At 57.6% G+C, this 25,883-nt stretch overlaps 1 long non-coding RNA gene across 1 annotated transcript; it reads right to left on the reverse strand.

The window, feature by feature from the left end:
- Positions 1–15,215: 15,215 nt before the first annotated feature.
- LOC144490828 (uncharacterized) lies at positions 15,216–25,541 on the reverse strand. The gene is made up of 3 exons (XR_013497352.1): positions 25,435–25,541; positions 20,939–21,065; positions 15,216–15,308 (listed from the first exon to the last, which is right to left on the reverse strand). It is a non-coding gene; the product is annotated as an uncharacterized LOC144490828 (long non-coding RNA).
- Between the last annotated feature and the right edge of the window lie 342 nt (positions 25,542–25,883).

A 25,883-nucleotide genomic window follows, 5' to 3' on the forward strand; every position in this document is an offset into this window, starting at 1 on the left:
CCACACCCACCCCCACCCCCACACAACACCCCCCCACAGAGAAACACCCCACACAACACCCCCCCACAGAGAAACACCCCCACACAACACCCCCCCCACAGAGAAACACCCCCACACAACACCCCCCCACAGAGAAACACCCCCACCCCCACACAACACCCCCCCCACAGAGAAACACCCCCACCCCCACACAACACCCCCCCACAGAGAAACACCCCCACCCCCACACAACACCCCCCCACAGAGAAACACCCCCACACAACACCCCCCCACAGAGAAACACCCCCACCCCCACACAACACCCCCCACAGAGAAACACCCCCACCCCCACACAACACCCCCCCCACAGAGAAACACCCCCACCCCACACAACACCCCCCCACAGAGAAACACCCCCACACAACACCCCCCCAGAGAGAAACACCCCCACCCCCACACAACACCCCCCCACAGAGAAACACCCCACCCCCACACAACACCCCCCCACAGAGAAACACCCCCACCCCCACACAACACCCCCCCACAGAGAAACACCCCCACCCCCACACAACACCCCCCCACAGAGAAACACCCCACCCCCACACAACACCCCCCCCACAGAGAAACACCCCCACCCCCACACAACACCCCCCCCACAGAGAAACACCCCCCCCACACAACACCCCCCCCACAGAGAAACACCCCCACCCCCACACAACACCCCCCCCACAGAGAAACACCCCCACCCCCACAGAAGCAACACCCCCCAAGAGAACACCCCCACACCCCCCACAGAGAAACACCCCCACCCCCACACAACACCCCCCCACAGAGAAACACCCCACCCCACACAACACCCCCCCACAGAGAAACACCCCCACCCCCACACAACACCCCCCCAGAGAGAAACACCCCCACCCCCACACAACACCCCCCCACAGAGAAACACCCCCACCCCCACACAACACCCCCCCACAGAGAAACACCCCCACCCCCACACAACACCCCCCACAGAGAAACACCCCCACCCCCACACAACACCCCCCCAGAGAGAAACACCCCCACCCCACACAACACCCCCCCCACAGAGAAACACCCCCACACAACAACCCCACACAACACCCCCCCCACAGAGAAACACCCCCACCCCCACACAACACCCCCCCCACAGAGAAACACCCCCACCCCCACACAACACCCCCCCACAGAGAAACACCCCCACCCCCACACAACACCCCCCCACAGAGAAACACCCCCACCCCCACACAACACCCCCCCACAGAGAAACACCCCCCACACAACACCCCCCCACAGAGAAACACCCCCACCCCCACACAACACCCCCCCAAGAGAGAGAAACACCCCCACCCCACACCACACCCCCCCAGAGAGAAACACCCCCACCCCCACACAACACCCCCCCACAGAGAAACACCCCCACCCCCACACAACACCCCCCACAGTGAAACACCCCCACCCCCACACAACACCCCCCCACAGAGAAACACCCCCACCCCCACACAACACCCCCCCAGAGAGAAACACCCCCACACAACACCCCCCCACAGAGAAACACCCCCACACAACACCCCCACACAACACCCCCCCCACAGAGAAACACCCCCACCCCCACACAACACCCTCCCCCACAGAGAAACAACCCCACCCCCACACAACACCCCCCCACAGAGAAACACCCCCACCCCCACACAACACCCCCCCCCCACAGAGAAACACCCCCACCCCCACACAACACCCCACACCCACACCCACCCAACACCCCCCCACAGAGAAACACCCCCACCCCCACACAACACCCCCCCCACAGAGAAACAACCCCACCCCCACACAACACACCCCCCACAGAGAAACACCCCCACCCCCACACAACACCCCCCCCACAGAGAAACACCCCCACACAACACCCCCCCACAAACACTCCCACCCCCACACAACACCCCCCCCACAGAGAAACACCCCCACACAACACCCCCCACAGAGAAACACCCCCCACACAACACCCCCCCCCCCACAAACACTCCCACCCCCACACAACACCCCCCCACAGAGAAACAGCCCCACACAACACCCCCCCCACAGAACACCCCCCCCACACAACACACCCCCCACCCAACACCCCCACACCCCCACACAACACCCCCCACACAGAAACACCCCCACACAACACCCCCCCCACAGAGAAACACCCCCACCCCCACACAACACCCCCCCCACAGAGAAACACCCCCACCCCCACACAACACCCCCCCCCACAGAGACACACCCCACACCCACACCCACCCAACACCCCCCCACAGAGAAACACCCCCACCCCCACACAACACCCCGCCCACAGAGAAACACCCCCACACAACACCCCCCCCACAGAGAAACACCCCCACACAACACCCCCCCACAGAGAAACACCCCCACCCCCATACAACACCCCCCCCCCACAGAGAAACACCCCCACACAACACCCCCCCCACAGAGAAACACCCCCACCCCCACACAACACCCCCCCCACAGAGAAACACCCCCATACAACACCCCCCCCACAGAGAAACACCCCCACACAACACCCCCCCCACAGAGAAACACCCCCACCCCCACACAACACCCCCCCACAGAGAAACACCCCCACACAACACCCCCCCACAGAGAAACACCCCACCCCCACCCCCACACAACGCCCCCCCACAGAGAAACACCCCCACCCCCACACAACACCCCCCCCACAGAGAAACACCCCCACCCCCACACAACACCCCCCCCACAGAGAAACACCCCCACCACCACACAACACACCCCCACAGAGACACACCCCACACCCACACCCTCCCCCACCCCCACACAACACCCCACCTCCACACCCACCCTCCCAACACCCCCACCCCACAGAGAAACACCCCCACACAACACCCCCCCCCACAGAGAAACACCCCCACCCCCACCCAACGCCCCCCCCACAGAGAAACACCCCCACACAACAGCCCCTCCCACAGAGAAACACCCCCACCCCCACACATCACCCCCCCCCAGAGAAACACCCCCACCCCCACACAACACCCCCCCCACAGAGAAACACCCCCAACCCCACCCCCACACAACGCCCCCCCCACAGAGAAACACCCCCACACAACACCCCCGCCCACAGAGAAACACCCCCACTCCCACACATCACCCCCCCCAGAGAAACACCCCCACCCCCACACAACACCCCCCCCACAGAGAAACACCCACACCCACACCCTCCCCCACCCCCACACCCACCCCCACCCTCCCAACACCCCCACCCCACAGAGAAACACCCCCACACCCACCCAACACCCCACACCCCCCCCACACACCCCCCACCCAACACCCCCACCCCCACCCAACACCCCACCCCACACCCACCCCCACCCTCCCAACACCCCACCCCACACCCCCACCCAACACCCCCCCGAAACACACCCACCCAACACCCCACACCCACCCCACAACCCCCCCGAAACACCCCCACCCAACACCCCACCCCACAGAAAAAAAACCCACACCCACCCTATACCCCCCCCCCCCAGAGAAACATCCCCACACCCACCCAATACCCCCACACTGTGACACCCCCACCCCACACCCACCCCACAGAGAAACACCCCCACAGCGAAACACTCCCACCCCCAAAGAGAAACACCCCCACCGCAACACCAACCCCCACTCCCAGGCCACAGCGAGACACCCCCACCCCATACTGTAACACCCCCAACCACTCCCACACCAAACCCACCCCACCACGTAACACCATAACACCCCCACACCACAGCAAAACAAACACCCCCACCTCATACTGTAACACCCCCACCCACTCCCACACCAAACCTACAGTGAAACACCCACCCCCACATCGTAACATCCCCACACCACAAAGAATCAAACACCCCCACCCCACAGCAAAACATCCCCACCCCAAAGAAAAACACCCCCACCCCACAGCAAAACAAACACCCCCTGGAGATTACAGAGATAGGGAGGGATGTGGGGCTGGGGGAGATTACAGAGATAGGGAGGGATGTGGGGATTGGAGGAGATTACAGAGATAGGGAGGGATGTGGGTCTGGAGGAGATTACAGAGATAGGGAGGGATGTGGGATTGGAGGAGATTACAGAGAGAGGGAGGGATGTGGGTATTGGAGGAGATTACAGAGATAGGGAGGGATGTGGGGCTGGGGGAGATTACAGAGATAGGGAGGGATGTGGGGCTGGGGGAGATTACAGAGATAGGGAGGGATGTGGGATTGGAGGAGATTACAGAGATAGGGAGGGATGTGGGGATTGGAGGAGATTACAGAGATAGGGAGGGATGTGGGGCTGGGGGAGATTACAGAGATAGGGAGGGATGTGGGGCTGGAGGAGATTACAGAGATAGGGAGGGATGTGGGGCTGGAGGAGATTACAGAGATAGGGAGGGATGTGGGGCTGGAGGAGATTACAGAGATAGGGAGGGATGTGGGGATTGGAGGAGATTACAGAGATAGGGAAGGATGTGGGGCTGGAGGAGATTACAGAGATAGGGAGGGATGTGGGGCTGGGGAGATTACAGAGATCGGGAGGGATGTGGGGATTGGAGGAGATTACAGAGATAGGGAGGGATGTGGGGATTGGAGGAGATTACAGAGATAGGGAGGGATGTGGGTCTGGAGGAGATTACAGAGATAGGGAGGGATGTGGGATTGGAGGAGATTACAGAGAGAGGGAGGGATGTGGGTATTGGAGGAGATTACAGAGATAGGGAGGGATGTGGGGCTGGGGGAGATTACAGAGATAGGGAGGGATGTGGGGCTGGGGGAGATTACAGAGATAGGGAGGGATGTGGGATTGGAGGAGATTACAGAGATAGGGAGGGATGTGGGGATTGGAGGAGATTACAGAGATAGGGAGGGATGTGGGGCTGGGGGAGATTACAGAGATAGGGAGGGATGTGGGGCTGGAGGAGATTACAGAGATAGGGAGGGATGTGGGGCTGGAGGAGATTACAGAGATAGGGAGGGATGTGGGGCTGGAGGAGATTACAGAGATAGGGAGGGATGTTGGGGATTGGAGGAGATTACAGAGATATGGAGGGATGTGGGCTGGAGGAGATTACAGAGAGAGGGAGGGATGTGGGGATTGGGGAGATTACAGAGATAATAAGAACATAAGAAATAGGAGCAGGAGTAGGCCATCTGGCCCCTCAAGCCTGTCCCGCCATTCAATAAGATCATGGCTGATCTGATAGTGGGTTCAGTTCCACTTACCCGCCCGCTCCCCATAACCCTTAATTCCCTTAATGGTTAAAAATCTATCTATCTGTGACTTAAACACATTTAATGAGGTAGCCTCTACTGCTTCATTGGGCAGAGAATTCCAAAGATTCACTGCCCTCTGGGAGAAGAAGTTCCTCCTCAACTCTGTTCTAAATTGACTCCCCCGTATTTTGAGGCTATGCCCTCTAGTTCTTGTTTCCATTGTAAGTGGAAACAATCTCAATGTTTCTACCCTGTCTAGCCCCTTCATTATCTTATATGTCTCTATAAGATCTCCCCTCAACCGTCTAAACTCCAAAGAGTACAGGCCTAGTCTGCTCAATCTCTCCTCATAAGCTAACCCTCTCATCTCCGGAATCAACCTGGTGAACCTTCTCTGTACCCCTTCCAAACCCAATACATCCTTTCTTAAATAAGGGGACCAAAATTGCACACAGTACTCTAGGTGCGGCCTCACCAGTACCTTGTACAATTGCAGCAAGACCTTCCTGCTTTTATACTCCATCCCCTTCGCGATAAAGGCCAACATTCCATTCGCCTTCTTGATCACCTGCTGTACCTGCAAACTGAGTTTTTGTGATTCATGCACAAGGACCCCCAGGTCCCTCTGCACAGTAGCATGTTGTAATTTTTCACCGTTTAAATAATAGTCCATTTTACTATTATTCCTTCCAAAGTGGATAACCTCACACTTACCAACGTTATACTCCATCTGCCAGATCCTCGCCCACTCACTCAGCCTATCCAAATCTCTCTGCAGACTCTCTGTGTCCTCCAGGCAATTTGCTTTCCCACCCATCTTAGTGTCATCCGCAAACTTTGTTATCCTACACTCGGTCCCTTCCTCCTGATCGTCTATGTATATGGTAAATAGTTGAGGCCCCAGCACCGATCCCTGCGGCATGCCACTAGTCACGGATTGCCAACCAGAAAAGCACCCATTTATACCTACTCTCCGTTTTCTGTTAGATAGCCAATCTTCAATCCACGCTAACACTTTACCCCCAACTCCGTGCACCTTTATCTTATGCAGTAACCTTTTGTGAGGCACCTTATCGAAAGCCTTCTGGAAATCCAAGTACAATACATCCACCGGTTCCCCTCTGTCAACCGCACTCGTCACCTCCTCAAAAAACTCCAGTAAATTAGTCAAACATGACTTTCCCTTCCTGAATCCATGCTGCGTCTGCTTGATTGAACCATTCTTATCCAGGTGTCCTGCTATTTCTTCTTTAATGATAGATTCCAGCATTTTCCCAACTACGGATGTTAAGCTAACCGGCCTGTAGTTACCTGCCTTTTCTCTGCCTCCTTTTTTAAACAGTGGCGTTACATTAGCTGTTTTCCAATCAGCTGGCAGCTCCCCAGAGCCCAGTGAATTTTGATAAATTACAGCTAATACATTTGCTATTGCCTCTGCCGTTTCTTTCAGCACCCTGGGATGCATTCCATCCGGACCAGGGGACTTGTCTATCTTTAGTCCCATTAGCCGACCAAGCACTACCTCTTTAGTAATAGTGATCGTTTTAAGGTCCTCACCCCCTACAGTTCCATGACCGTCTATTTTTGGTAAGTTATTTATGTCCTCCACTGTGAAGACCGACACAAAAAACTTGTTTAAGGCCTCAGCCATTTCCTCGTTTCCCATTATTAAATCCCCCTTCTCATCTTCTAAGGGTCCAACATTTACTTTAGCCACTCTTTTCCTTTTTATATATTTGTAAAAACTCTTACTATCAGTTTTTATATTTTGTGCTAGTTTACTTTCATAATCTATCTTTCCTTTCTTTATTGCTTTCTTAGGAGTTCTTTGTTGCTTTTTAAAGCTTTCCCAATCTTCTAGTTCCCCACTAATCTTGGCTACTCTGTATGCATCGGTTTTTAATTTAATACTCTCCTTTATCTCCTTAGTTATCCACGGCTGGTTATCTCTTTTCTTACATCCCTTCTTTTTCACTGGAATATATTTTTCCTGAGTACTGAGAAAAATCTCCTTAAAAATCCTCCACTGTTCCTCAACTGTCCCACCAATTAGTCTGTGTTCCCAGTCTACATTCGCAAAGTCCGCCCTCATCCTATTGTAATGCCCCTTGTTCAAGCAGAGGACACTGGTTTGGGACCCTACTTTCTCACCCCCCATCTGTATTAGAAATTCAACCATATTGTGATCACTCATTCCAAGAGGATCCCTCACAACGAGATCATTAATTTTACCTGTCTCATTACACAGGACCAGATCCAGGATAGCTTGCTCCCTCGTAGGTTCTGTAACATACTGTTCGAGGAAACTATCGCGACAGCATTCTAAGAACTCTTCCTCAAGTGCACCGTGTCCGACTTGAGTTGACCAATCAATGTGGAGGATAGGGAGGGATGTGAAGCTGGAGGAGATTACAGAGATAGGGAGGGATGTGGGGATTGGAGGAGATTACAGAGATAGGGAGGGATGTGGGGCTGGAGGAGATGATAGAGATAGGGAGGGATGTGGGGAGATTACAGAGAGAGGGAGGGATGTGGGGCTGGAGGGGATTACAGAGATGGGGAGGGATGTGGGGACAGGAGGAGATTACAGAGATAGGGAGGGATGTGGGGACAGGAGGAGATTACAGAGATAGGGAGAGATGTGCGGCTGGAGGAGATTACAGAGATAGGGAAGGAAGTGAGGCTGGAGGAGATTACAGAGACAGGGAGGGATGTGGGGCTGGAGGAGATGATAGAGATAGGGAGGGATGTGGGGAGATTACAGAGATAGGGAGGGATGTGGGGCTGGAGGAGATTACAGAGACAGGGAGGGATGTGGGGATTGGAGGAGATTACAGAGAGAGGGAGGGATGGGGGACTGGCAGGGATTACAGAGATAGGGAGAGATGTGCGGCTGGAGGAGATTACAGAGATAGGGAGGGATGTGGGGATTGGAGGAGATTACAGAGATAGGGAGGGATGTGGGGATTGGAGGAGATTACAGAGATAGGGAGGGATGTGGGGATTGGAGGAGATTACAGAGATAGGGAGGGATGTGCGGCTGGGGGAGATTACAGAGATAGGGAGGGATGTGGGGCTGGAGGAGATTACAGAGATAGGGAGGGATGTGGGTCTGGAGGATATTACAGAGATAGGGAGGGATGTGGGGATTGGAGGGGATTACAGAGATAGGGAGGGATGTGGGGATTGGAGGAGATTACAGAGATAGGGAGGGATGTGGGGATTGGAGGAGATTACAGAGATAGGGAGGGATGTGGGGCTTGGGGAGATTACAGAGATAGGGAGGGATGTGGGGATTGGAGGAGATTACAGAGATAGGGAGGGATGTGGGGCTGGAGGAGATTACAGAGATAGGGAGGGATGTGGGGATTGGAGGGGATTACAGAGATAGGGAGGGATGTGGGGCTGGAGGAGATTACAGAGATAGGGAGGGATGTGGGGCTGGAGGAGATTACAGAGATAGGGAGGGATGTGGGGCTGGAGGAGATTACAGAGATAGGGAGGGATTTGGGGCTGGAGGAGATTACAGAGATAGGGAGGGATGTGGGGCTTGGGGAGATTACAGAGATAGGGAGGGATGTGGGGCTGGAGGAGATTACAGAGATAGGGAGGGATGTGGGGCTGGAGGTGAGTACAGTGATAGGGAGGGATGTGGGGCTGGAGGGGATTACAGAGATAGGGAGGGATGTGGGGCTGGAGGAGATTACAGAGACAGGGAGGGATGTGGGGCTGGAGGAGATTACAGAGATAGGGAGGGATGTGGGGCTGGAGGAGATTACAGAGATAGGGAGGGATGTGGGGCTGGAGGAGATTACAGAGATAGGGAGGGATGTGGGGCTGGAGGGGATTACAGAGATAGGGAGGGATGTGGGGCTGGAGGAGATTACAGAGATAGGGAGGGATTTGGGGCTGGAGGAGATTACAGAGATAGGGAGGGATGTGGGACTGGAGGAGATTACAGAGATAGGGAGGGATGTGGGGCTTGGGGAGATTACAGAGATAGGGAGGGATGTGGGGCTGGAGGAGATTACAGAGATAGGGAGGGATGTGGGGCTGGAGGTGAGTACAGTGATAGGGAGGGATGTGGGGCTGGAGGGGATTACAGAGATAGGGAGGGATGTGGGGCTGGAGGAGATTACAGAGATAGGGAGGGATGTGGGGCTTGGGGAGATTACAGAGATAGGGATGGATGCGGGGATTGGAGGAGATTACAGAGATAGGGAGGGATGTGGGACTGGAGGGGATTACAGAGATAGGGAGGGATGTGGGGCTGGAGGAGATTACAGAGATAGGGAGGGATGCGGGGATTGGAGGTGATTACAGAGATAGGGAGGGATGTGGGGCTGGAGGGGATTACAGAGATAGGGAGGGATGTGGGGCTGGAGGAGATTACAGAGATAGGGAGGGATGTGGGGCTGGAGGGGATTACAGAGATAGGGAGGGATGTGGGGCTGGAGGGGATTACAGAGATAGGGAGGGATGTGGGGCTGGAGGGGATTACAGAGATAGGGAGGGATGTGGGGCTGGAGGAGATTACAGAGATAGGGAGGGATGTGAGGCTGGAGGAGATTACAGAGAGAGGGAGGGATGTGAGGCTGGAGGGGATTACAGAGATAGGGAGGGATGTGGGGATTGGAGGAGATTACAGAGATAGGGAGGGATGTGGGGATTGGAGGAGATTACAGAGATAGGGAGGGATGTGCGGCTGGGGGAGATTACAGAGATAGGGAGGGATGTGGGGCTGGAGGAGATTACAGAGATAGGGAGGGATGTGGAGATTGGCGGAGATTATAGAGATAGGGAGGGATGTGGGGCTGGAGGAGATTACAGAGATAGGGAGGGATGTGGGGCTGGAGGAGATTACAGAGATAGGGAGGGATGTGGGGCTGGAGGAGATTACAGAGATAGGGAGGGATGTGGGGCTGGAGGGGATTACAGAGATAGGGAGGGATGTGAGGCTGGAGGGGTTACAGAGATAGGGAGGGATGTGGGAATTGAAGGAGATTACAGAGATAGGGAGGGATGTGGGAATTGAAGGAGATTACAGAGATAGGGATGGATGTGGGGATTGGAGGAGATTACAGAGATAGGGAGGGATGTGGGACTGGAGGAGATTACAGAGATAGGGAGGGATGTGGGGCTGGAGGGGATTACAGAGATAGGGAGGGATGTGGGGCTGGAGGGGATTACAGAGATAGGGAGGGATGTGGGGCTGGGGAGATTACAGAGATAGGGAGGGATGTGGGGCTGGAGGAGATTACAGAGATAGGGAGGGATGTGAGGCTGGAGGAGATTACAGAGAGAGGGAGGGATGTGAGGCTGGAGGGGATTACAGAGATAGGGAGGGATGTGGGGATTGGAGGAGATTACAGAGATAGGGAGGGATGTGGGGATTGGAGGAGATTACAGAGATAGGGAGGGCTGTGCGGCTGGGGGAGATTACAGAGATAGGGAGGGATGTGGGGCTGGAGGAGATTACAGAGATAGGGAGGGATGTGGGGCTGGAGGAGATTACAGAGATAGGGAGGGATGTGGGAATTGGAGGAGATTACAGAGATAGGGATGGATGTGGGGATTGGAGGAGATTACAGAGATAGGGAGGGATGTGGGATTGGAGGAGATTACAGAGATAGGGAGGGATGTGGGATTGGAGGAGATTACAGAGATAGGGAGGGATGTGGGAATTGAAGGAGATTACAGAGATAGGGAGGGATGTGGGGATTGGAGGGGATTACAGAGATAGGGAGGGATGTGGGGCTGGAGGAGATTACAGAGATAGGGAGGGATGTGGGAATTGAAGGAGATTACAGAGATAGGGAGGGATGTGGGGATTGGAGGGGATTACAGAGATAGGGAGGGATGTGGGGCTGGAGGAGATTACAGAGATAGGGAGGGATGTGAGGCTGGGGGAGATTACAGTGATAGGGAGGGATGTGGGGATTGGAGGAGATTACAGAGATAGGGAGGGATGTGGGGATTGGAGGAGATTACAGAGATAGGGAGGGATGTGAGGCTGGGGGATATTACAGAGATAGGGAGGGATGTGGGGATTGGAGGAGATTACAGAGATAGGGAGGGATGTGGGGCTGGAGGAGATTACAGAGATAGGGAGGGATGTGGGGATTGGAGGAGATTACAGAGATAGGGAGGGATGTGAGGCTGGGGGAGATTACAGAGATAGGGAGGGATGTGGGGATTGGAGGAGATTACAGAGATAGGGAGGGATGTGGGGCTTGGAGGAGATTACAGAGATAGGGAGGGATGTGAGGCTGGAGGAGATTACAGAGATAGGGAGGGATGTGGGGATTGGAGGAGATTACAGAGATAGGGAGGGATGTGGGGATTGGAGGAGATTACAGAGATAGGGAGGGATGTGGGGCTGGAGGAGATTACAGAGATAGGGAGGGATGTGGGGCTGGAGGAGATTACAGAGATAGAGAGGGATGTGGGACTGGGGGAGATTACAGAGATAGGGAGGGATGTGGGGATTGGAGGAGATTACAGAGATAGGGAGGGATGTGGGGATTGGAGGAGATTACAGAGATAGGGAGGGATGTGGGACTGGGGGAGATTACAGAGATAGGGAGGGATGTGGGGATTGGAGGAGATTACAGAGATAGGGAGGGATGTGGGGATTGGAGGAGATTACAGAGATAGGGAGGGATGTGGGACTGGGGGAGATTACAGAGATAGGGAGGGATGTGGGGATTGGAGGAGATTACAGAGATAGGGAGGGATGTGGGGATTGGAGGAGATTACAGAGATAGGGAGGGATGTGGGACCTGGGGAGATTACAGAGATAGGGAGAGATGTGGGACTTGGGGAGATTACAGAGATAGGGAGGGATGTGGGACTTGGGGAGATTACAGAGATAGGGAGGGATGTGGGGCTTGGGGAGATTACAGAGAGAGGGAGTGGAATGCACTGTTGTTAAGGTCGGCAATAAGAAAATGATATATTGGGAAATGGTACTTCCTCCTCCATTCTATGTGATCGTGGCTGATCTCATGTCAACCTTCCTGTCCGCTCCCCACAACCCTTCAGCCCCTGACTGATTAAAAACCCGAATCTACCTCCTCAGTTTGTTTAGTGTTCTGCATCCACTGAACTCTGGGGTAGAGAATTCCACAGATTCACCACCCTTTGAGTGAAGTAATTCCTATTCATTTCTATTTTAAATCTGCCCTCCTTCGCCTCTCGTTCTAGAACGTCCAACAAGAGGAAACAGCCACTCTCCTTCCACCCTGTCCATTCCCTTTAGCATCCTGTATCCCTCAATTAGAACTCCTCTCATTCCCTGCTCTCCGAACCCAAACCCAGACGCCATTTCCCGCTTGGGTGGACAGGACTCTGGCTGAGAATCCCATCCATTGATGCATCAGGTTCTTCATGGCCAATTAAGGATCCTTTCCCACCCAGCCTCAGGGTTTGGGCTGGTGCGAGTGGGTGCAGTTAAGGTGAGCATGTGATATTTATCCCATTTCGGGTGAGTCGGTGGGGAGGCGGGCTCACTCTGAAGACCCCCCCTCCTCTGGGACATTGGAGCTCCGGGACCTCCTTCCCCTCTGGCCTACCCCGCAATGCCATGAATGTCCCCCTCCCTACCCCCTAGGATGGGGGAGACTCCCCCCCGGGACCCCTGGGATTTACCTTTCCAAAGGGGCCAGGGTTTAGTTACAGGCAGAGGGCTGCAGCACGGTGTCTGACCAGGCTGCAGGCGTGTTCGCCAAACTGAACTAGAACCAACACCCTCCACCCGGGAGAGACGCTTATCGGAACTTCCTTAGGATCTTGGAAGGAATTGATGGGGTAGATCGAGTGAAAGGTTCTCTGCTGATGGGGAAGAGTCAAACTGGGGGAAGAGTCAAACTGGGGGAAGAGTCAAACTGGGGGAAGAGCCAAACTGGGGGAAGAGCCAAACTGGGGGAAGAGCCAAACTGGGGGAAGAGCCAAACTGGGGGGAGAGCCAAACTGGGGGGAGAGCCAAACTGGGGGGAGAGCCAAACTGGGGGGAGAGCCATACTGGGGGGAGAGCCAAACTGGGGGGAGAGCCAAACTGGGGGGAGAGCCAAACTGGGGGGAGAGCCAAACTGGGGGGAGAGCCAAACTGGGGGGAGAGTCAAACTGGGGGGAGAGTCAAACTGGGGGGAGAGTCAAACTGGGGGGAGAGTCAAACTGGGGGGAGAGTCAAACTGGGGGAAGAGTCAAACTGGGGGAAGAGTCAAACTGGGGGAAGAGTCAAACTGGGGGGAGAGTCAAACTGGGGGGAGAGTCAAACTGGGGGAAGAGTCAAACTGGGGGAAGAGTCAAACTGGGGGGATATAATCTTCAAATCAGAACAAGGCAATCCCACACAAATATAAAAACACGCAGAGGCACGGGGTCACGCAGAGACACGGGGCCGCGCAGAGGCACGGGGCCGCGCAGAGGCACGGGGCCGCGCAGAGGCACGGGGTCGCGCAGAGGCACGGGGCCGCGCAGAGGCACGGGGCCGCGCAGAGGCACGGGGCCGCGCAGAGGCACGGGGCCGCGCAGAGGCACGGGGCCGCGCAGAGGCACGGGGCCGCGCAGAGGCACGGGGCCGCGCAGAGGCACGGGGCCGCGCAGAGGCACGGGGCCGCGCAGAGGCACGGGGCCGCGCAGAGGCACGGGGCCGCGCAGAGGCACGGGGCCACGCAGAGGCACGGGGCCACGCAGAGGCACGGGGCCACGCAGAGGCACGGGGCCACGCAGAGACACGGGGACACGCAGAGACACGGGGACACGCAGAGACACGGGGCCACGCAGAGACACGGGGCCACGCAGAGACACGGGGTCACGCAGAGACACGGGGCCACGCAGAGACACGGGGCCACGCAGAGACACGGGGCCACGCAGAGACACGGGGCCACGCAGAGACACGGGGCCACGCAGAGACACGGGGCCACGCAGAGACACGGGGCCACGCAGAGACACGGGGCCACGCAGAGACATAAGAACATAAGAAATAGGAGCAGGAGTAGGCCATCTCGCCCCTCGAGCCTGCCCCGCCATTCAATAAGATCATGGCTGATCTGACGTGGATCAGTACCACTTACCCGCCTGATCCCCATAACCCTTAATTCCCTTACCGATCAGGAATCCATCCATCCGCGCTTTAAACATATTCAGCGAGGTAGCCTCTACCACCTCAGTGGGCAGAGAATTCCAGAGATTCACCACCCTCTGGGAGAAGAAGTTCCTCCTCAACTCTGTCTTAAACTGACCCCCCTTTATTTTGAGGCTGTGTCCTCTAGTTTTAACTTCCTTACTAAGTGGAAAGAATCTCTCCGCCTCCACCCTATCCAGCCCCCGCATTATCTTATAAGTCTCCATAAGATCCCCCCTCATCCTTCTAAACTCCAACGAGTACAAACCCAATCTCCTCAGCCTCTCCTCATAATCCAAACCCCTCATCTCCGGTATCAACCTGGTGAACCTTCTCTGCACTCCCTCCAATGCCAATATATCCTTCCTCATATAAGGGGACCAATACTGCACACAGTATTCCAGCTGCGGCCTCACCAATGCCCTGTACAGATGCAGCAAGACATCCCTGCTTTTATATTCTATCCCCCTCGCAATATAGGCCAACATCCCATTTGCCTTCTTGATCACTTGTTGCACCTGCAGACTGGGCTTTTGCGTCTCATGCACAAGGACCCCCAGGTCCCTTTGCACGGTAGCATGTTTTAATTTGTTTCCATTGAGATAGTAATCCCAGTAAGACACAGGGTCATGTTCAGGGATCTGAGTTTGAATCACACTACAGTTCACTAATGTCCAGACTGTTTATAACTCCAGACCCACAGCAATGTGGCTGATTTGGAAACGGCCATGCAGTTCCAGGGCGAATAGGGAGGGGCCCAGCCAGCGACACCCACATCCCGCAAACAAATAAAGCTGATTCCACACAGTGGCCTCAGCGCAGCCCTGAACGCTGATACTTACTCTCCGTACGGCCGTCCTCGGGCAGATGGTCGGGCTGCGTAATAAAAACGTTTAAACTCATCCATCCAAACTTCAACCGTACGCTCCGTGTTTCTGTAAAACAGAGAAGGGGCGGGGGGGATAGGGGAGAGGGCAGGGGCAAGGAGACGGGATGGGGGAGGGGGAAGAGACGGGATGGGGGAGAGGGAGGAGACGGGATGGGGGAGGGGGAGGAGACGGGATGGGGGAGGGGGAGGAGACGGGATGGGGAGGGGGAGGAGACGGGATGGGGGAGGGGGAGGAGACGGGATGGGGAGGGGGAGGAGACGGGATGGGGGGGGAGGAGACGGGATGGGGGGGGAGGAGACGGGATGGGGGGGGAAGAGACGGGATGGGGGGGGAGGAGATGGGATGGGGGGGGAGGAGACGGGATGGGGGGGGAGGAGACGGGATGGGGGGGGAGGAGACGGGATGGGGCGGGAGGAGACGGGATGGGGGGGAGGAGACGGGATTGGGTGGGGAGGAGACGGGATTGGGTGGGGAGGAGACGGGATTGGGTGGGGAGGAGACGGGATTGGGTGGGGAGGAGACGGGATGGGGGGGAGGAGACAGGATGGGGGGGAGGAGACGGGATGGGGGGAGGAGACGGGATGGGGGGAGGAGACGGGATTGGGGGGGGAGGAGACGGGATTGGGGGGGGAGGAGACGGGATTGGGGGGGGAGGAGACGGGATTGGGGGGGGAGGAGACGGGATTGGGGGGGGAGGAGACGGGATTGGGGGGGGAGGAGACGGGATTGGGGGGGGAGGAGACGGGATTGGGGGGGGAGGAGACGGGATTGGGGGGGGAGGAGACGGGATTGGGGGGGGAGGAGACGGGATTGGGGGGGGAGGAGACGGGATTGGGGGGGGAGGAGACGGGATTGGGGGAGGAGGAGACGGGATTGGGGGGGGAGGAGACGGGATGGGGGGGGAGGAGACGGGATGGGGGGGGAGGAGACGGGATGGGGGGGGGAGGAGACGGGATGGGGGGGGGAGGAGACGGGATGGGGGGGGAGGAGACGGGATGGGGGGGGAGGAGACGGGATGGGGGGGGAGGAGACGGGATGGGGGGGGAGGAGACGGGATTGGGGGGGGAGGAGACGGGATTGGGGGGGGAGGAGACGGGATGGGGGGGGAGGAGACGGGATGGGGGGGGAGGAGACGGGATGGGGGGGGAGGAGACGGGATGGGGGGGGAGGAGACGGGATGGGGGGGGAGGAGACGGGATTGGGGGGGGAGGAGACGGGATTGGGGGGGGAGGAGACGGGATTGGGGGGGGAGGAGACGGGATTGGGGGGGGAGGAGACGGGATTGGGGGGGAGGAGACGGGATTGGGGGGGGAGGAGACGGGATTGGGGGGGAGGAGACGGGATTGGGGGGGGAGGAGACGGGATTGGGGGGGGAGGAGACGGGATTGGGGGGGAGGAGACGGGATTGGGGGGGGAGGAGACGGGATTGGGGGGGGAGGAGACGGGATTGGGGGGGGAGGAGACGGGATTGGGGGAGGAGGAGACGGGATTGGGGGGGGAGGAGACGGGATGGGGGGGGAGGAGACGGGATGGGGGGGGGAGGAGACGGGATGGGGGGGGGAGGAGACGGGATGGGGGGGGGAGGAGACGGGATGGGGGGGGGAGGAGACGGGATGGGGGGGGGAGGAGACGGGATGGGGGGGGAGGAGACGGGATGGGGGGGGAGGAGACGGGATTGGGGGGGGAGGAGACGGGATTGGGGGGGAGGAGACGGGATTGGGGGGGGAGGAGACGGGATTGGGGGGGAGGAGACGGGATTGGGGGGGGAGGAGACGGGATTGGGGGGGGAGGAGACGGGATTGGGGGGGAGGAGACGGGATTGGGGGGGGAGGAGACGGGATTGGGGGGGGAGGAGACGGGATTGGGGGGGGGAGGAGACGGGATTGGGGGGGGAGGAGACGGGATTGGGGGGGGAGGAGACGGGATTGGGGGGGGAGGAGACGGGATTGGGGGGGAGGAGACGGGATTGGGGGGGGAGGAGACGGGATTGGGGGGGGAGGAGACGGGATTGGGGGGGAGGAGACGGGATTGGGGGGGGAGGAGCCGGGATTGGGGGGGGAGGAGCCGGGATTGGGGGGGGAGGAGCCGGGATTGGGGGGGGAGGAGCCGGGATTGGGGGGGGAGGAGCCGGGATTGGGGGGGGAGGAGCCGGGATTGGGGGGGGAGGAGCCGGGATTGGGGGGGGAGGAGCCGGGATTGGGGGGGGAGGAGCCGGGATTGGGGGGGGAGGAGCCGGGATTGGGGGGGGAGGAGCCGGGATTGGGGGGGGAGGAGCCGGGATTGGGGGGGGAGGAGCCGGGATTGGGGGGGGAGGAGCCGGGATTGGGGGGGGAGGAGCCGGGATTGGGGGGGGAGGAGCCGGGATTGGGGGGGGAGGAGCCGGGATTGGGGGGGGAGGAGCCGGGATTGGGGGGGGAGGAGACGGGATTGGGGGGGAGGAGACGGGATTGGGGGGGAGGAGACGGGATTGGGGGGGGAGGAGACGGGATTGGGGGGGGAGGAGACGGGATTGGGGGGGGAGGAGACGGGATTGGGGGGGGAGGAGACGGGATTGGGGGGGGAGGAGACGGGATTGGGGGGGGAGGAGACGGGATTGGGGGGGGAGGAGACGGGATTGGGGGGGGAGGAGACGGGATTGGGGGGGGAGGAGACGGGATTGGGGGGGGAGGAGACGGGATTGGGGGGGGAGGAGACGGGATTGGGGGGGGAGGAGACGGGATTGGGGGGGGAGGAGACGGGATTGGGGGGGGAGGAGACGGGATTGGGGGGGGAGGAGACGGGATTGGGGGGGGAGGAGACGGGATTGGGGGGGGAGGAGACGGGATTGGGGGGGGGAGGAGACGGGATTGGGGGGGGGAGGAGACGGGATTGGGGGGGGGAGGAGACGGGATTGGGGGGGGAGGAGACGGGATTGGGGGGGGAGGAGACGGGATTGGGGGGGGGAGGAGACGGGATTGGGGGGGGGAGGAGACGGGATTGGGGGGGGAGGAGACGGGATTGGGGGGGGGAGGAGACGGGATTGGGGGGGGGAGGAGACGGGATTGGGAGGGGGAGGAGACGGGATTGGGGGGGGGAGGAGACGGGATTGGGGGGGGGAGGAGACGGGATTGGGGGGGGGAGGAGACGGGATTGGGGGGGGGAGGAGACGGGATTGGGGGGGGGGAGGAGACGGGATTGGGGGGGGAGGAGACGGGATTGCGGGGGGGAGGAGACGGCATTGGGGGGGGGAGGAGACGGGATTGGGGGGGGGAGGAGACGGGATTGGGGGGGGGAGGAGACGGGATTGGGGGGGAGGAGACGGGATTGGGGGGGAGGAGACGGGATTGGGGGGGAGGAGACGGGATTGGGGGGGGAGGAGACGGGATTGGGGGGGGAGGAGACGGGATTGGGGGGGGAGGAGACGGGATTGGGGGGGGAGGAGACGGGATTGGGGGGGGGAGGAGACGGGATTGGGGGGGGAGGAGACGGGATTGGGGGGGGGGAGGAGACGGGATGGCGGGGGGGAGGAGACGGGATTGGGGGGGGGAGGAGACGGGATAGCGGGGGGGAGGGGGGTGGAGTTGTGGAGAGGCAGGGTGTATGTTCCACCGGTCAGTGAAAGGTGTGTGTCACCCTGTCGCTATTCCCTGTGGATCTGTACCCCGGTTAGTAACTCCAGAGGGAACACACTCGCTGCTGCTCTGTTACATGGACAGAGGCCCCTGTAAATTCACATTGTCCCTATCTCAGCTGGAAAGTGTCCAGAGGGGTCATTGTTTCACACAGAGGGTGGTGAGTGTCTGGAACAAGCTGCCAGGGGCAGTAGGAGAGGTGGGTACAATTTTGTCTTTTAAAAAGCATTTGGACAGTTACATGGGTAAGATGGGTATAGAGGGATATGGGCTCAACGTGGACAACTGGGACTAGCTTAGGGGTTTAAAAAACGGGGCAGCATGGACAAGTTGGGCCGAAGGGCCTGTTTCCATGCTGTAACCCTCTATGCCTGTCTGGCCCTGATTTTACCAGCACGCTCACTGAACGGTCTTCTCCGTTGGCCTCGGGTGCGATTGTACGAGCCTCAGGCGGGCGACACAGTCACATTCCAGCCCTGTGACCTGTCAGATCAGCGCATGCCCCGAATTAACCCCGAACAATAACTCCTGACCCTGAGGGACGGACGGTTGATCCGGGCTGGGAATTGCAGCTGGCCTGGATAAAGACAACTTTTCCAGCTCTGCACAGCCAGCCAAGTGCTGATTTATGATGTCTGTGAACTGAGCCTATTCAACTGCGGCAGGCATCACAGCCCAGATCATCACCCAATCACCACTGGCCGCTCTTCAATCTCTTCAGGGTAAACATTTTTGGTTTCAGCTCCTTCATGACGACACTTAAAAAAAGGCACATCACCCTCACCCTCCCTCAGCTGTCAGAGTTTCCCTCACCCTCCCTCAGCTGTCAGTGCCTCCCTCGCCCTCCCTCAGCTGTCAGTGCCTCCCTCGCCCTCCCTCAGCTGTCAGAGTTTCCCTCACCCTCCCTCAGCTGTCAGTGCCTCCCTCGCCCTCCCTCAGCTGTCAGTGCCTCCCTCGCCCTCCCTCAGCTGTCAGAGTTTCCCTCACCCTCCCTCAGCTGTCAGTGCCTCCCTCGCCCTCCCTCAGCTGTCAGTGCCTCCCTTGCCCTCCCTCAGCTGTCAGTGCCTCCCTCACCCTCCCTCAGCTGTCAGTGCCTCCCTCACCCTCCCTCAGCTGTCAGTGCCTCCCTCACCCTCCCTCAGCTGTCAGCGCCTCCCTCACCCTCCCTCAGCTGTCAGAGTTTCCCTCGCCCTCCCTCAGCTGTCAGAGTTTCCCTCGCCCTCCCTCAACTGTCAGTAATTCCCTCACCCTCCCTCAACTGTCAGAGTTTCCCTCATCCTCCCTCAGCTGTCACTGCCTCCCTTGCACTCCCTCAGCTGTCAGAGTTTCCCTCGCCCTCCTTCAGCTGTCAGAGTTTCACTCGCCCTCCCTCAGCTCTCACTGCCTCCCTCACCCTCCCTCAGGTGTCAGAGTTTCCCACACCCTCCCTCAACTGTCAGAGTTTCCCTCGCCCTCCCTCAGCTGTCAGAGTTTCCCTCGCCCTCCCTCAGCTGTCAGAGTTTCCCTCGCCCTCCCTCAGCTGCCAGAGTTTCCCTCGCCCTCCCTCAGCTGTCAGAGTTTCCCTCGCCCTCCCTCAGCTGTCAGAGTTTCCCTCGCCCTCCCTCAGCTGTCAGAGTTTCCCTCGCCCTCCCTCAGCTGTCAGAGTTTCCCTCGCCCTCCCTCAGCTGTCAGAGTTTCCCTCGCCCTCCCTCGGCTATCAGAGTTTCCCTCGCCCTCCCTCAGCTGTCAGAGTTTCCCTCGCCCTCCCTCAGCTGTCAGAGTTTCCCTCGCCCTCTCTCGGCTGTCAGAGTTTCACTCGCCCTCCCTCAGCTGTCAGAGTTTCCCTCGCCCTCCCTCAGCTGTCAGAGTTTCCCTCGCCCTCCCTCAACCGACAGACTTTCACTCGAACACTCGAACTCACAGGTTGGGAATCTTGGTGAACTGGGCAATAATTGTGTTGTGAGAAATGAGACCCAGCTCACCCTCTCATTCAGATCATTTAGAAACAGAAGCCACCCCTTTAAGAGGGGCACTCTATTTGCCAGTGAGGTCACTGCCGACCCCCGCACAGCTTTGGGAACGTACTTGATGTAGGTGTTAGCGTTGCCGTCTGGGAAAACATAGGGATGTTTCTTACGGAAGACGTGACCCACTCGACTGCAGGGAATGATTTCCAAACTCCCACCACACATCCACACTCGGAAGGACATCTCTGCAAGAACGACACAAGTCTGATCACAGAATGTACAGCACAGGAACAGGCCATTCGGCCCAGCTGGGCCATGCTGGGGTAGATACTCTGCATGAGCATCCACTCACAGCTAACCTGCCTGCGGAGAGAGTCACAGGTTGGTTAGGCTAGTCCCTGGGCGAGAGCCCTCTGATCACAGGCTGATTAAATTAGATTTATATTCTCAGAGCTCAGACGGATGAGAGATAATCTCAGTGAAAATGTGAAGTTTCTGAAGGGGTTTGGCAGGATCGATAGAGACAGATTGTTTCCCTCTGTCGAGAATCTGAAACGTGGGGCACACTTTCAGGATAATGGGCCAAAGGGAATGAAGGGGAATGAAGGGGAATGAAGGGGAGGGGGGTTGAGTGCTGCTTCCTGTCCCTCCACTTAGACCAAACAATACAAAGTATAGACACTTCGGTAAAAATCTGTACCTTCCCTTTGAGGCTTTCCCATCCAACCCCCTATTAACCCTGCCTGCCCCGCCTACTGAACCCTGCCCCCTGTACCCTGCACCCTGCCTACTGCACCCCAAAATCTTCCCCCTCCACCCTGCCTACTGCACCCCAAAATCTTCCCCCTCCACCCTGCCTACTGCACCCCAAAATCTTCCCCCTCCACCCTGCCTACTGCACCCCAAAATCTTCCCCCTTCACCTTGCCTACTGCACCCCGTAATCTTCACCCTTCACCCTGCCTACTGTCCTCTATAACTTTCCCCCTGTATCCTGCCCCCTGCCGACTGAATGCTGTCCCTTGCCCCCTGTACCCTGCCCCGCCTACTGAATGCTGCCCCTTGCCCCGTACCCTGCCCCCCACCTGCTGAATGCTACCCCTTGCCCCCTGTGCCCTGCACCCACCTACTGAACGCTGCCCCTTGCCCCCTGTGCCCTGCACCCTGCCTCCCCCCGTCCTCTATAACCTTCCCCCTGCACCCTGTAACTTTCCCCCCGTACCGTGCCCTCCCGCCTACTGTACACTACCCCTTGCCCCCCTGTGCCCTGCACCCTGCCTCCTGTCCCCTGCAACTTTCCCCCTGTTAACCCTGCCTCCTGTCCCCTGCAACTTTCCCCCTGTTAACCCTGCCTCCTGTCCCCTGCAACTTTCCCCCTGTTAACCCTGCCTCCTGACCTCTTTAACCGTCCACCTGCACCTTGAAACTTCCCCCTGTACCCTGCCCAATGTAGTCTACTCCTTGCCCGCTGTACCCTGCCCCTGTACCCTGCCCCCCCCTGCAGTGCACAGATGCAGCTCCAATGAAGGGGAGTGGTCAGTTTGGTGTTCCCCGATACGGAGGGTCCAGTTCCTATCTGAGCTGGGTCAGTTTGGTGTTCCCCGATACGGAGGGCCCAGTTCCTATCTGAGCTGGGTTCAGTTTGGTGTTCCCCGATACGGAGGGCCCAGTTCCTATCTGAGCTGGGGTCAGTTTGGTGTTCCCCGATACGGAGGGTCCAGTTCCTATCTGAGCTGGGTCAGTTTGGTGTTCCCCGATATGGAGGGTCCAGTTCCTATCTGAGCTGGGGTCAGTTTGGTGTTCCCCGATACGGAGGGCCCAGTTCCTATCTGAGCTGGGGTCAGTTTGGTGTTCCCCGATACGGAGGGTCCAGTTCCTATCTGAGCTGGGTTCAGTTTGGTGTTCCCCGATATGGAGGGCCCAGTTCCTATCTGAGCTGGGTTCAGTTTGGTGTTCCCCGATACGGAGGGTCCAGTTCCTATCTGAGCTGGGTCAGTTTGGTGTTCCCCGATATGGAGGGTCCAGTCCCTATCTGAGCTGGGGTCAGTTTGGTGTTCCCCGATACGGAGGGTCCAGTCCCTATCTGAGCTGGGGTCAGTTTGGTGTTCCCCGATACGGAGGGTCCAGTCCCTATCTGAGCTGGGTTCAGTTTGGTGTTCCCCGATACGGAGGGTCCAGTCCCTATCTGAGCTGGGGTCAGTTTGGTGTTCTCTGATACGGAGGGTCCAGTCCCTATCTGAGCTGGGGTCAGTTTGGTGTTCCCCGATACGGAGGGTCCAGTCCCTATCTGAGCTGGGTTCAGTTTGCTGTTCCCCGATATGGAGGGTCTAGTCCCTATCTGAGCTGGGGTCAGTTTGGTGTTCCCCGATATGGAGGGTCCAGTTCCTATCTGAGCTGGGTTCAGTTTGCTGTTCCTCGATATGGAGGGTCTAGTCCCTATCGGAGCTGGGTTCAGTTTGGTGTTCCCCGATATGGAGGGTCCAGTCCCTATCTGAGCTGGGTCAGTTTGGTGTTCCCCGATATGGAGGGTCTAGTCCCTATCTGAGCTGGGTTCAGTTTGGTGTTCCCCGATATGGAGGGTCTAGTCCCTATCTGAGCTGGGTTCAGTTTGGTGTTCCCCGATATGGAGGGTCCAGTTCCTATCTGAGCTGGGTTCAGTTTGGTGTTCCTCGATATGGAGGGTCCAGTTCCTATCTGAGCTGGGTTCAGTTTGGTGTTCCCCGATACGGAGGGTCTAGTCCCTATCGGAGCTGGGTTCAGTTTGGTGTTCCCCGATATGGAGGGTCCAGTTCCTATCTGAGCTGGGTTCAGTTTGCTGTTCCTCGATATGGAGGGTCTAGTCCCTATCGGAGCTGGGTTCAGTTTGGTGTTCCCCGATATGGAGGGTCCAGTTCCTATCTGAGCTGGGTTCAGTTTGCTGTTCCTCGATATGGAGGGCCCAGTTCCTATCTGAGCTGGGTTCAGTTTGGTGTTCCCCGATACGGAGGGTCCAGTCCCTATCTGAGCTGGGTTCAGTTTGGTGTTCCCCGATACGGAGGGCCCAGTCCCTATCTGAGCTGGGTTCAGTTTGGTGTTCCCCGATATGGAGGGTCCAGTCCCTATCTGAGCTGGGTTCAGTTTGGTGTTCCCCGATATGGAGGGTCCAGTCCCTATCTGAGCTGGGTTCAGTTTGGTGTTCCCCGATATGGAGGGCCCAGTCCCTATCTGAGCTGGGTTCAGTTTGGTGTTCTCTGATACGGAGGGTCCAGTCCCTATCTGAGCTGGGTTCAGTTTGGTGTTCCCCGATATGGAGGGCCCAGTCCCTATCTGAGCTGGGTTCAGTTTGGTGTTCTCTGATACGGAGGGTCCAGTTCCTATCTGAGCTGGGTTCAGTTTGGTGTTCCCCGATATGGAGGGTCCAGTTCTTATCTGAGCTGCGTTCAGTTTGGTGTTCCCCGATACGGAGGGTCTAGTCCCTATCTGAGCTGGGTTCAGTTTGGTGTGCTCCGATACGGAGGGCCCAGTTCTTATCTGAGCTGGGTTCAGTTTGGTGTTCTCCGATATGGAGGGCCCAGTTCCTATCTGAGCTGGGTTCAGTTTGGTGTTCCCCGATACGGAGGGTCTAGTCCCTATCTGAGCTGGGTTCAGTTTGGTGTGCTCCGATACGGAGGGCCCAGTTCCCACCGGAGCTGGGTTCAGTTCACCCTGGATTGAGCCTCAGACAGTGTCCTCACATTAACCATACAACAATTAGCCTGTCTCCAAATGGCTTTGAGTTGTGTATTGGTTGTATTACTGGATGACTAATGCAGAGAAAATGAGTTTAAATCCCCCCCCCCTCGCTGCATCCAAACTCAGTTTAAATATCTGGGATTAGGAAAGTTGGTATGAGTAAAAGTGTGGATTATTGTTCTGTTATAAATCCTGTCCATGAATCTGCCTTTGGGCATTGAATGCTGCTGTCTTTACCCAGTCCAGTCTATCTGTGACTCTAGTCCCATAACGAGGTGCTTCATTCTTCACTGCCTCTGAAGGGGCGGCACGGTAGCACAGTGGTTAGCACTGCTGCCTCACAGCGCCAGGGACCTGGGTTTAATTCCAGCCTTGGGTCACTGTCTGTGTGGAGTTTGCACGTTCTCCCCGTGTCTGAGTGGGTTTCCTCCGGGTGCTCCGGTTTCCTCCCACAGTCCAAAGATGTGCAGGTTAGGTGGATTGGCCGTGCTAAATGTGTGTGGTTACGGGGATAGGGTGGAGGGGAGGGTCTGGGTGGGATGCTCTTTCAGAGAGTTGGTGCAGACTCGATGGGCCGAATGTCCTCCTTCTGGACTGTCGGGATTCTATGGTTCTATGGAGGGGCCTTGTGGGCCAGTCAGTTATATTAAAACCCTGAGTGGCGATCCAGGAGGGAGGCCCAATACTAACTTTGCAGATTGGAGATGGAGAATGAAAGCAGTGACACCCACATCTCACTAATGAATCAAACAAAATCAGGTGGGCCTGTTTCCCCAATCCTGCTGCCTCCACATCAGGCATCCAATCCAATTCAGGGTTATACAGCATAATCTGTATAACAATACGATATGAATTCATACACAGGGTCAGGTTAAACTTTAATATCTCCCTACAATGGTCTTACCAAAGTTCTCTCCACCCCAGATATCCATCGCAGTGTCATACTTTCCAAGGTGATTGAACCAGGCTTTGTCTATCACAAAGAGGCCTCCAGCTATAACAGGAGTCCTGTGGGGAGAGAGAGTGTCACTAAATGTATAGACGCAAACACACGCACACACACACACGCATGTGCACAGACACGCATGTGCACACACACACGTGCACAGACACGCATGTGCACAGACACGCATGTGCACATGTGCACACATGCATGTGCACACATGCACACACATGTGCACGCACACATGCACACACGTGCGCACACACATGCACACACATGTGCACAGATATGCATGTGCACAGACACGCATGTGCACAGACACGCATGTGTACAGACACGCATGTGTACAGACACGCATGTGTACAGACACGCATGTGTACAGACACGCATGTGTACAGACACGCATGTGC

This window comes from Mustelus asterias, unplaced genomic scaffold (assembly GCF_964213995.1).
Source record: "Mustelus asterias unplaced genomic scaffold, sMusAst1.hap1.1 HAP1_SCAFFOLD_3876, whole genome shotgun sequence".
Lineage (NCBI taxonomy): Eukaryota > Metazoa > Chordata > Chondrichthyes > Carcharhiniformes > Triakidae > Mustelus > Mustelus asterias.